A 12,526-nucleotide genomic window follows, 5' to 3' on the forward strand; every position below is an offset into this window, starting at 1 on the left:
CCAAGGTGGCCTTGACCATTAGTTCCAGTTAGACACAGCTTCCTTGTGTTCTTTCTTCCCTGCTTTCTCCCTTTTGAGCTACTCAAGCTGCCACAACCGCAGAAGTGCTGTCACAGCAAGTTGAAATCACACTATCCACTTAGTCATAAAATCAGAGCTATCTTTCCTTCATGGAAACCACTTCATACTTCAGCAAGCACTACAAAGAAGTAGGAAGTGCACTACGAACAAGGACTATATAATAGAAGTATAATTGAAATGGCTCCACTCCTGCTTCATTTCATCACTCACAGTGGCCTTTACTTGTTAAATTTTAAGATCTCTTGGGAAACTAGTGGGCAGAGTAACTACACTCCAGAATTTCAAAACAACCACAGCAATGATATCTCCGCATGACACTGTTGGATTATTGTAATTATATCACCAACAAATCACTAAATTTTTGTATTATCACTTTTCCTTAATTTAATTTCCTTTGCAAATCCCAGCCTAAGGGAATTAGGCACCCAACTTTTATTACTTTTCACCAAGATTTGGGCACCTAAACTCTTGAGGCTCTTTGGAAAATCTCAGCCACAAGTTCTTCGTAGGGAAAGGGATTGTTTTTCTTAGTGGAATGATCAGTTGGCAAAAGCAAATGGGCCAAATGCCCAGCCCTGCACAGGGTTGGAGGCAGGACTCAGGCAGGACACATACAGAGATCAAGCAAGAAGGATGCCAGTCCTGTGTGGGGAGGGGGGCTCAGGCAAGTGGCTTGGGCCAGCCCTCAGGGGCGGGAGGATGTGGGCCACCCAGTGTGGTGTCCCATTTTTCCTTTTGGAAATATAGTAACCCTAACTGTAATTTACATTTATAGGTTGAAGGTAGTTGGCTTTCTGACTATTCCTCAAACCTGTATTCTGCAGGCTCATTACTCTCCCATTCCCAAATTCACCTTTCACACCAATAATAAGTTGAAAGAATTACATTAGGGATGAATTTGCCACCCAATGTCTAACAGAGGTTGAGTATCTAGATGCAGACTAACTGGTTTTATATCAGCCTGGATAAGCTGGAAGTGATGTTTGTTGGCAGAAGGAAATATCATAAGCAATGGCCACAGGTGATGCCTGCATATGCCCAACTTTGCAAAATATCTCACAGCCTCAGAGTCCTAAATGCACAAAGCCTTGGAAACAAGCAGGGAGAACTGGAGGTCCTGGTGATGTCAAGGAACTATGACGTGATCGGAATAACAGAGACTTGGTGGGATAACTCACATGACTGGAGTACTGTCATGGATGGTTATAAACTGTTCAGGAAGGACAGGCAGGGCAGAAAAGGTGGGGGAGTAGCACTGTATGTAAGGGAGCAGTATGACTGCTCAGAGCTCCGGTACGAAACTGCAGAAAAACCTGAGTGTCTCTGGATTAAGTTTAGAAGTGTGTGCAACAAGAGTGATGTAGTGGTGGGAGTCTGCTATAGACCACCGGACCAGGGGGATGAGGTGGATGAGGCTTTCTTCCGGCAGCTCACGGAAGCTACTAGATCGCATGCCCTGATTCTCATGGGTGACTTTAATTTTCCTGATATCTGCTGGGAGAGCAATACAGCGGTGCATAGACAATCCAGGAAGTTTTTGGAAAGCGTAGGGGACAATTTCCTGGCGCAAGTGCTAGAGGAGCCAACTAGGGGGGGCACTTTTCTTGACCTGCTGCTCACAAACCGGGTAGAATTAGTGGGGGAAGCAAAAGTGGATGGGAATCTGGGAGGCAGTGACCATGAGTTGGTTGAGTTCAGGATCCTGACGCAGGGAACAAAGGTAAGCAGCAGGATACGGACCCTGGACTTCAGGAAAGCAGACTTCGACTCCCTCAGGGAACGGATGGTCAGGATCCCCTGGGGGACTAACTTGAAGGGGAAAGGAGTCCAGGAGAGCTGGCTGTATTTCAAGGAATCCCTGTTGAGGTTACAGAGACAAACCATCCCAATGAGTCGAAAGAATAGTAAATATGGCAGGCGACCAGCTTGGCTTAATGGTGAAATCCTAGCGGATCTTAAACATAAAAAAGAAGCTTACAAGAAGTGGAAGGTTGGACATATGACCAGGGAAGAGTATAAAAATATTGCTCGGGCATGTAGGAATGTTATCAGGAGGGCCAAATCGCACCTGGAGCTGCAGCTAGCCAGAGATGTCAAGAGTAACAAGAAGGGTTTCTTCAGGTATGTTGGCAACAAGAAGAAAGCCAAGGAATGTGTGGGTCCCTTACTGAATGAGGGAGGCAACCTAGTGACAGAGGATGTGGAAAAAGCTAATGTACTCAATGCTTTTTTTGCCTCTGTTTTCACTAACAAGGTCAGCTCCCAGACTGCTGCGCTGGGCATCACAAAATGGGGAAGAGATGGCCAGCCCTCTGTGGAGATAGAGGTGGTTAGGGACTATTTAGAAAAGCTGGACGTGCACAAGTCCATGGGGCCGGACGAGTTGCATCCGAGAGTGCTGAAGGAATTGGCGGCTGTGATTGCAGAGCCACTGGCCATTATCTTTGAAAACTCGTGGCGAACCGGGGAAGTCCCGGATGACTGGAAAAAGGCTAATGTAGTGCCAATCTTTAAAAAAGGGAAGAAGGAAGATCCTGGGAACTACAGGCCAGTCAGCCTCACCTCAGTCCCTGGAAAAATCATGGAGCAGGTCCTCAAAGAATCAATCCTGAAGCACTTGCATGAGAGGAAAGTGATCAGGAACAGCCAGCATGGATTCACCAAGGGAAGGTCATGCCTGACTCATCTAATCGCCTTTTATGATGAGATTACTGGTTCTGTGGATGAAGGGAAAGCAGTGGTTGTATTGTTTCTTGACTTTAGCAAAGCTTTTGACACGGTCTCCCATAGTATTCTTGTCACCAAGTTAAGGAAGTATGGGCTGGATGAATGCACTATAAGGTGGGTAGAAAGCTGGCTAGATTGTCGGGCTCAACGGGTAGTGATCAATGGCTCCATGTCTAGTTGGCAGCCGGTATCAAGTGGAGTGCCCCAAGGGTCGGTCCTGGGGCCGGTTTTATTCAATATCTTCATAAATGATCTGGAGGATGGTGTGGATTGCACTCTCAGCAAATTTGCGGATGATACTAAACTGGGAGGAGTGGTAGATACGCTGGAGGGGAGGGATAGGATACAGAAGGACCTAGACCAATTGGAAGATTGGGCCAAAAGGAATCTGATGAGGTTCAATAAGGATAAGTGCAGGGTCCTGCACTTAGGACGGAAGAACCCAATGCACAGCTACAGACTAGGGACCGAATGGCTAGGCAGCAGTTCTGCGGAAAAGGACCTAGGGGTGACAGTGGATGAGAAGCTGGATATGAGTCAGCAGTGTGCCCTTGTTGCCAAGAAGGCCAATGGCATTTTGGGATGTATAAGTAGGGGCATAGCGAGCAGATCGAGGGACGTGATCATTCCCCTCTATTCGACATTGGTGAGGCCTCATCTGGAGTACTGTGTCCAGTTTTGGGCCCCACACTTCAAGAAGGATGTGGATAAATTGGAGAGAGTCCAGCGAAGGGCAACAAAAATGATTAGGGGACTGGAACACATGAGTTATGAGGAGAGGCTGAGGGAGCTGGGATTGTTTAGCCTGCAGAAGAGAAGAATGAGGGGGGGATTTGATAGCTGCTTTCAACTACCTGAAAGGGGGTTCCAAAGAGGATGGCTCTAGACTGTTCTCAATGGTAGCAGATGACAGAACGAGGAGTAATGGTCTCAAGTTGCAGTGGGGGAGGTTTAGATTGGATATTAGGAAAAACTTTTTCACTAAGAGGGTGGTGAAACACTGGAATGAGTTACCTAGGGAGGTGGTAGAATCTCCTTCCTTAGAGGTTTTTAAGGTCAGGCTTGACAAAGCCCTGGCTGGGATGATTTAACTGGGAATTGGTCCTGCTTTGAGCAGGGGGTTGGACTAGATGACCTTCTGGGGTCCCTTCCAACCCTGATATTCTATGATTCTATGATTCTATGATTCCTATTGGATCCATTTTTTCTCCCAAGTAAACCAGTTCTCTGGGGTGCTCACTATGACTGCCAGGAGGCAATGATCTTTCCTCTCAGATACAGACATGTCTGTTACTTCCACACTAGACTACTGTCGTATGATCTGCTTATGGCTACCCCTGAAGGCTATATGGAATCTCTCCTTAACATAGAATATCCTGCTTCTGACCTCCTGAGTAGCACAGCAGCAAGAAAATGTTCTTGGCATACATCTCATAGCTGACTTCTTTTTCAACTGTGGATGCCATCAAAGAAATAATCCTGGGCCATAGTTAATCTGGGACTCATATTTATGAAATCCCTTCTCACCTCACACCACGACACGGCAGTTACGGTCAGTTGAGAAATATCTCTTGTTACTTGTTTCTACGTTAAAACACAGCATCAGGGCATTCTTCAGTTGAGGGCCCTCCCTTTGGAATTCACTCCCATGGAAAATTAATCCATCATAGCGAAAATCTAGTTACCTTCAGGACGTATTTATTATGTCTATGTTTTAATTAACAGCTTTGTGGGTAACTCCCCCACCACCATTGCACTGAAATCTGTTTTTAAAGCAACTAGCCACCACAATGATAGACCATATAAAAATTAACAATACATTTTCCACTTATTTCAGTGTCTAACTGTGATGAAATAATTGTACAGGGAGTCCTCGGACTTACGACACAATTCGTTCCTCAGAATTGCGTTGTAAGTAGAAACTTTGTAAGTTGAAACCGCTTTTCCTATAGGAATCAATGGTATGAAGGGGGGATTGATTCCTGAACCAAGGCCTGATACACTATTTTCACCACAATAACCCAGATTTTTGTACTAAATTAATTATAGATGACTCGTGGCAACATCAATGTATTTACTGTACACTGTATTTTGTAAACAGCATTCAAAGAAACATATAAACTCACATATGCTGCTCAGAATGCCAGCAACACAGGCTCAGAAAGCCAGGGAGAATGGCACACATGCTGAGCCTCAGTCAATCACTGTTCAAGCTTTCTGATTGGCTGAGCCTGGGCCGGGAGCCAACCAAAAAGAAGTAGCAACCCTACCTGGCAACAATCTACCCTGTTGTCTCAAAGCCAACCAGAAGCAACCCCTTCCAGTTCCAAACCAGTATAACGCAACCAGGAAGTGATTTCAAGCGACCTTTATGCAAATCAAGCATCGCAAGGGTGAAACAAGCATTGAAGGGGCGAAACAGGCAGTCAATTGAAAAGCGTCGTAAGTGGCGTCTGACGTAAGTCGGGCGTTGTAAGTCTGAGGATTCCCTGTAACTAGGATTTATAATTTTCAATATATTCTTATCCTCGCTGTACAAAGAAATTGTAGGCTGTCTATATGGGAAGAGTCCCTAGGAGAAATATATACTAAAATAACTAGTTACACCAAGGATGTTTACCTAAACTCCCTTGGAAGGGAAGGATTCCTCTGAGCTGGCTACACAACCTCAAAGAGTATCCTTTGAAGATTAAGAAAGGCCTTTGCAATGACCAAATGTAAACAAAGGAAATGCCACAGTATTCCTCACCAAGGGCATACCTCCCAAAGAAAGCCAGGGACTCACTTAATATTCTGTGCAGTAAATTGGACAATCCATTTTTGATTGTGTATTAAAGGCTTGTCTGAAGTATGACTTAATTACACCTCATCACTAGGCCTCAGAAAAATGCAACAGGGGATATAAATTGCCAGGGAATGAAAACCTCTTTTTGGGAGACTCACTATTCTCACAGGCAAACATCTAGAGCAATGAACTGAGAAACTGCTACATGCATGTATGTTTTTCAGGCTCCAGACTTTGTCTTTTTGAATTTAAGACTTCTAAACTGTACCAGTGTAGTTTTTCTTCAGCCTCAAAGATGAGATTAAATGTCTGTCCTCTTGGTTTAAGTGTGTTTCTTCAATCTAGACCCATAACATTAAATTAGTACGTCAAAGAATGCTACTCTCATTCATTAGTTAATGTACCAGATTTACTCAAGAAACTTCTGACAATCTCTGCTGCCTTGCCCAGGGTTTGAAAAGTGAACCAGGAGGGACGTTACACCAGTGCAAAGTGGCTACATGCTTCCTTCTGCTGTGGTGAAAGCAACATGCCCAGAAAGTGGGTAGCACTGGAAGAGAACTGAAAATGGCCTGGGTATCTGCAGAATATACAGATTCAATGTCACCATTCCACAGCTCTGGCTGGAAAAGGTCAGTTTCTGGAAAAAGAATCTTAACTTACAGACCACGTCTTCTATGCAAGAAGACAAAAACCCTAACCACCACAGGCTAAAATATCTAAAAACAAAATCATTAAGACTAACTCCCATTAATGTAAATCTTTTAAAGAACACAATTCTAAATAGTCCTGTTTTCCCCAACAGACTTGTTTCTTTGAAAAATATCCTCAGCGGAAGGAATGGAATATCTCAGAATTACCTGCTTGATCCCCAACTGCCACAAGTAGTATTAATTATTAATTATTAATATTAATAGTATTAATTAAATACTTAATTGTTAAGCAATTTAGTAAATGGAGAATTGGGATTTTCTTACGGTGAAGTCAGTTACTAGGCTTCACAACCTTCCTCTTAACTCTTCGTTTCAGTCAGACAGATACACAACACTGATAGAGATTTTGAGACCAAAATCTAAAGAACCTAGTGAAACATGCTTATTATAACCTTGTTATGAAACTTTCCCTGATAACATGGATTTTGAGGTGTAAATGGATGAAGGGAAATGGCCAATTTTCATTCCCGAGGGCTTGTCTACACTTAAAACCCTACAGTGGCTCAGCTACGCTGCTGTAGCGCTTCAGTATAGATACTAGCTATGCGGAGGAGGACTCCTCCCACCAGTGTAGGTAATCCAACTCCCCCAAGAGGTGGTAATTAGGGTGATGGAAGAAATCTTCCATCAATCCAGCACTGGTCTACACCAGGGAGCTAGGCTGGTTTAGACATAGATGGATTTTTCACACCCCCAAGAGATACAGCTATATGAAAGAAAATTCCTAGTGTAGACCAGGCCTGATTCTTAGCAAATGGATTGTCTACACTTAAAACTGCATAGTAGCGCAGCTGTGCTGCTGCAGCATTTCAGTGTAGACACTACCTACACCAACTGGCTGGGTTCTTCCATTGTATAGGTAATCCACCTCCCCAAAAGACAGGAGCTAGGTCATTGGAAGAATTCTTCTGTCAACCTAGTGTTGTTTACATGTTAACTTAGGTCAGCTCAACTCTGCCACTCAGGGGAATGGGTTTTTCATACTCTTGAGCGACACAGTTATGCTGACCTAATTTTATAATGTAGACCAGGCCAAAGAGTCCAAATTCGCAAGAAAGCTCCCAAAGCTTTAAAGCAGAATAAGCAACCTTTGCCACTTGTCAGCATTTAACAACTGACACCCCAGTGACTGATTTTGTTCAATTCTCTTTTTTTCTTTTTCAACTCGTGTATTTTGCTTTTAGCTGCAGTAGGTTGACAACACATCTATCATGCTTTAACAACCCTGCACAAAGGCATTTATTTTCCATAGCTGTATTTATTTGGTCGTTTGTAAGTTTCCATGTAATGAATACATCAGGGTTTTGTTGTTTGTTTTTTCCTGAGTACAATGGTAATGATCAGTAATTTGTCTTACTTTTCTCTGTATTTTTCTCAATGTGATCTTATTACTCTGACCTTCATCCTCTCTTCCCCTTTCCTTTTTATTGTGTGTAACCCTCACTTGTCTTAAATTAGGCACGGTTTATGCAACTGGATCTGGCATCAGCATGGAACCATACTGACTTTAGTTGAGCTAAACATGGCCATAAAGGCCTGCCCATGCAGATACACTAGCAGGATTGAGACCTTCGATTGTAAAATTTTTGGGTCAGGAACCAGGCTGTCCCATGTGGGAACTCAATCCTGAGTAAGGTCTCTGGGCACCTACATAAACTAATTATCAATAACAATATTTATGAATAAAACTCCATATAATACACATAATCATAATTATTATTTCTATTTCATATTTTTGAAGGTTCATATATATAAAATGTATGTTTCTAAAAATGGAATTTAGTGCAATGAATCAAAGATTTAGAGGCCTAAACTGGGATAATGTAGCTTACTGGGGAAAAGGTTTAGGGGAAGTTCAGGTCTATGTTATCTGCAATCCTTTGTCATGGGCACTGAGAAAGAGAACCTTTAAACTAACAATGATCTAACAATGATAGCGAGAATTTTACTTGATGATTCCACCTGCTTTGGATCTTAGACATATAGGGAGAGGTTTCTCTCAGAATAACTAAAAACAGACAAATCCTTGAATGGAAATAAAATACGAATAACTGGGGATTATGTAAACAGATCAGCACGTTGACTTGAAAAATTCAGGATTGTTTCCTCATAACAGTGCCTATATTTCTCTAATCAGAGGTTAATTGCTAAACTAAGTAAAGTTGGCTCTTGCAAATAGAGGTAAAAAATAAAATATGTTTATGTTTGGATATCGATATGGCCAAAATTAGGTCAGATTAATTCAAGATACACTATTTAACAGAAGATGTTCAAGTACAGAAGGATTAATATACTGTAGGCCTTCAGTTGTTACTGGAATAGGAAAACACATAGTGGAAAGACCCAAAAAAACTAAAATGGAGAAAAAACATGGAACCTGCTACTTGTAGGGGTTTTTTTAGGCCTACCATCAAAGTGTGTGCATGGGGGCAGGGGGTGTATATGGATACCCCCTCTTCATGAGAATGATTTTCAGCCACAACCTAAGCCTTCCTATCCATTAGTTAGGCTCCTGAGATGGTCTAACATCCTATCAGGAAGCACTGCAGAGGGACACAGAAGGAAAAGGAATTTGCCTCTTTAAGGATTTTGTCACTTTTACCAAAGACTGGCAAACTGCCCTAACACCTTTGTTCAAATCTCAAATGAAACTCAGACTTTATGTGAGGTAGTCAAAACTTGTTTTGCCTTCTTATTTATCATTTTCTTACATTTGTGTAGAAGGAGATCAATCAGAATATTGTGAGGAAGGCTGTTATTTGCCTTATTCACAGCTGATTGGAAAATGAAGTATTGAAAATCTCACAAGGAAAACCTCTTTTCAGGATATAACCAGCCCAATTTTGTGGACCTGACAGGCTTGGTTAGTTTTGCTAAGAATCCAAAGTGTTGGATGACTGTCCAAACTAAACTGGACTTTCAGTATAAACCACAAACTTTTTTATTCCCTTTAATATACTAGAGTTCAGAATATGCAGGGGAAATATTGAGCCCTATTCAAATAATTCCAATGTAAATATACATGAAAGGAAGCCTGGTATATTGATTCAAGTTCTTATTATTCTTACTTGGAAATTACAGGGTGTTGAGTACATATGATCAGAAAAATTCAAACAAAAATTATTTTAATCAGAATTCATTGAAATCAAAACATTTGGCAGAAACGGCTCAATATCAACTAAGTTCTGACAGAACTCTGCCGGCCAGGCAGGTTTGCAAACCTGTCTGATTTCCTGCCAGCTCACTTGCCCAGCTCTTTGGCAGCTTGTCTGGCAGATTGCTGGGAAACTTGGGCTTCTAGCCTCCTGGCAGCTTGGCAGCCTAGTTTCCCAGGGGTTCCAGGGTCCACAGCCCAGGGACTACCACAGACTACCCCAAAGCCAGGACACTATTCCCTTTCATGGATAATTGCATTTTTGTGTTTGTTTTCTTCTAAACTGGAACAAAATCAAATTTTGAAATATCAAAATCCTCCACAAAACAGAATTATCTTTCTCTAGTGCTGAGCACTTGGAAACCTAGCCCCAGCTGTGCATGCTACACACTTCTAAAATTTCTGGCCTTAGATCTTGACCCTGCAACTGGCTGAGTGGGTGATCCCCAGCGCCCACTCTGAGCCCCACTGACTTCAGCATTCTAGACCATGAGAAATGAAGAAAGGATAGAGATTTCTGCTGTGAGGTTATTCCCTGTCAGGAGAGAAATGAATGCACACAGACCCACACCATGTTTTCCTAGTCTATTTTTTGTTTACAGTGTGCACACTGTTCCTGTTACTGCTTTGAGCAAGATTGGACACAACAGAAAACACAGCAGAAAAACATACATAATAATAACACCACTTTTATAGCTGCAGCAAAGAACTAACTCTGCCTTCCAGTTCCAGTCAGGCTGCTATCACACACAAACCTACTCCAACTACTACATAAGACTGGCCCTACTGGGTCAGACCAAAGGTCCATCTAGCCCAGTATCCTGTCTTCTGACAGTGACCAATGCCACGTGCCCCAGAGGGAATGAACAGAACAGGTAATCATCAAGTGATCCATCCCCTGTCACTCATTCCCAGTTTCTGGCAAACAGAGGCTAGGGACACCATTCCTGCCCATCCTGGCTAATAGCCATTGATGGACCTATCCTCCATTAATTTATCTAGTTCTTTTTTGAACCCTATTATGGTCTTGGCCTTCACAACATCCACTAGGCAAGGAGTTCCACATGTTGACTGTGCATTGTGTGAAGAAATACTTCCTTTTGTTTGTTTTAAACCTGATGCCTATTAATTTCATTTGGTGAACCCTAGTTCTTGTGTTATGAGAAGTAGTAAACAACACTTCCTTGTCTACTTTCTCTACACCAGTCATGATTTTATAGACCTCAAACATATCTCCCCTTATCAGTCTCTTTTCCAAGCTGAAAAGTCTCAGTCTTATTAATCTCTCCTCATACAAAAGCCGTTCCATATCCCTAATCATTTTTGTTGTCCTTTTCTGAACCTTTTCCAATTCCAATATATGTATTTTTTTGAGATGGGGTGACCACATCTGCACACAGTATTCAAGATATGGGCATACCATGGATTTATATAAAGGCAATATGATATTTTCTGTCCTAGTATCTATCCCTTTCTTAATTATTCCCAGCATTCTGTTCGCTTTTTTGACTGCCTCTGCACATTGAGTGGATGTTTTCAAAGAACTATCCACAATGACTCTTTCTTGAGTGGTAACAGCTAATTTGGACCCCATCATTTTATATGTATAGCTGGGATTATGCTTTCCAATATGGATTACTTTGCATTTATCAATATTAAATTTCATCTGCCATTTTGTTGCCCAGTCACCCAGTTTTGAGAGATGGTTTTGTAGGTCTTTGCAGTCTTAACTATCTTTAGTAATTTTGTATCATCTGCAAATTTTGCCACCTCACTGTTTACCCCTTTTCCCAGATCATTTATGAATATGTTGAATAGGACTGGTCCCAGAACAGACCCCTGGGGGACACCACTATTTACCTCTCTCCATTCTGAAAACTGACCATTTATTCCTACCCTTTGTTTCCTATCTATTAACCAGTTACCAATTCATGAGAGCACCTTCCCTCTTATCCCGTGGTGGCTTACTCTGCATAAGAGCCTTTGGTGAGGGACCTTGTTAAAGGTACCACACACAACCTAAGATTAACTCCACCTCAGAGAGATGTAAGATCTCTCACTCAAATGTCACCAGAGTCTGCTCCAGCCGGGTGTCAAACCGCTGGAGTCCCTGTCTTAACAGAAAGAAAGGTATTTTAACTCTGCTAATTTTAAAAGTACCTCCTTGTGACATGGCAGTGTGGAAACAACTGTCTACATTACTACCCAAATTCCTTAAGAAATGAGTTAAGCCCAACTTCTGGAAAGGTGGCACGCCACATGGATTTTTTTTAATGTTCATATTTTACTTTCTTTTTTAATACAGTCACCCTTAAAGACTGCCATTTATCAATGATACCACTATTTGGCCTCGGATACATTCAGAAGGGGGAATTATTAGAAATATTGTGGGTAACTGATCAAACAGTTAAATATATTGTGTCCTCTATAGATGTACCTAGTCCAAAGTTGACTAGCATATACGGTGCTCACAAATTATTTTAATGGTTACCCGGAATCACAGCTGATACACACAGAGGTGTATGAGTCCAAATGCATATCAGTTTTAATGTACGATTGTGAGGCCCTTCAGAGATTATAAAATAGACAGTATTAAAAATATATATAAAAATGGACTGTTTTGCGACAGCTTACATGTTGGGCCTTTCCAACTGCTCTACTTGTTTTTAGAGTAAATTTAAAAGCAAACTGAAATACTTTTGTGTAAAAGAAAAGTAAAACTGATTAAGAAGCCAAGCTATTAACAGAATTTACTGCAGACTTAATTAATGATCATTATAATCACCTTAAAACAAACTAGTTGAAAAACTCTTCTTCCTTTATTGCTATCACTTTCCAAGACTTATATTCATTCTACAGCTGAGGATATCACCTATAGTTAGGGCACATTTAGCTTTCTGCTCTGTTTTGGGCCTCAGGGATAGCATGAACCATAATTCAAACATAATTAGATGGGGTGGGGGTTGAATCCTGCCTCTGCTTTTTTGACTGATGATGTCCCCTTCATAACAGAACCAAGTATAGTTCTGCTGAGTAAGGGAGAACAAGATGGGGGGCGGGGCAGAG

At 41.8% G+C, this 12,526-nt stretch overlaps 1 protein-coding gene across 3 annotated transcripts in view; it reads right to left on the minus strand.

Moving 5' to 3' along the window:
• PCDH11X (protocadherin 11 X-linked) overlaps positions 1–12,526 on the minus strand; it is a 1,007,737-nt gene that overhangs the window by 487,183 nt on the left and 508,028 nt on the right. The gene's annotated exons all lie outside the window — the stretch shown is intronic.

Source organism: Lepidochelys kempii, chromosome 9, assembly GCF_965140285.1.
Source record: "Lepidochelys kempii isolate rLepKem1 chromosome 9, rLepKem1.hap1, whole genome shotgun sequence".
NCBI lineage: Eukaryota > Metazoa > Chordata > Testudines > Cheloniidae > Lepidochelys > Lepidochelys kempii.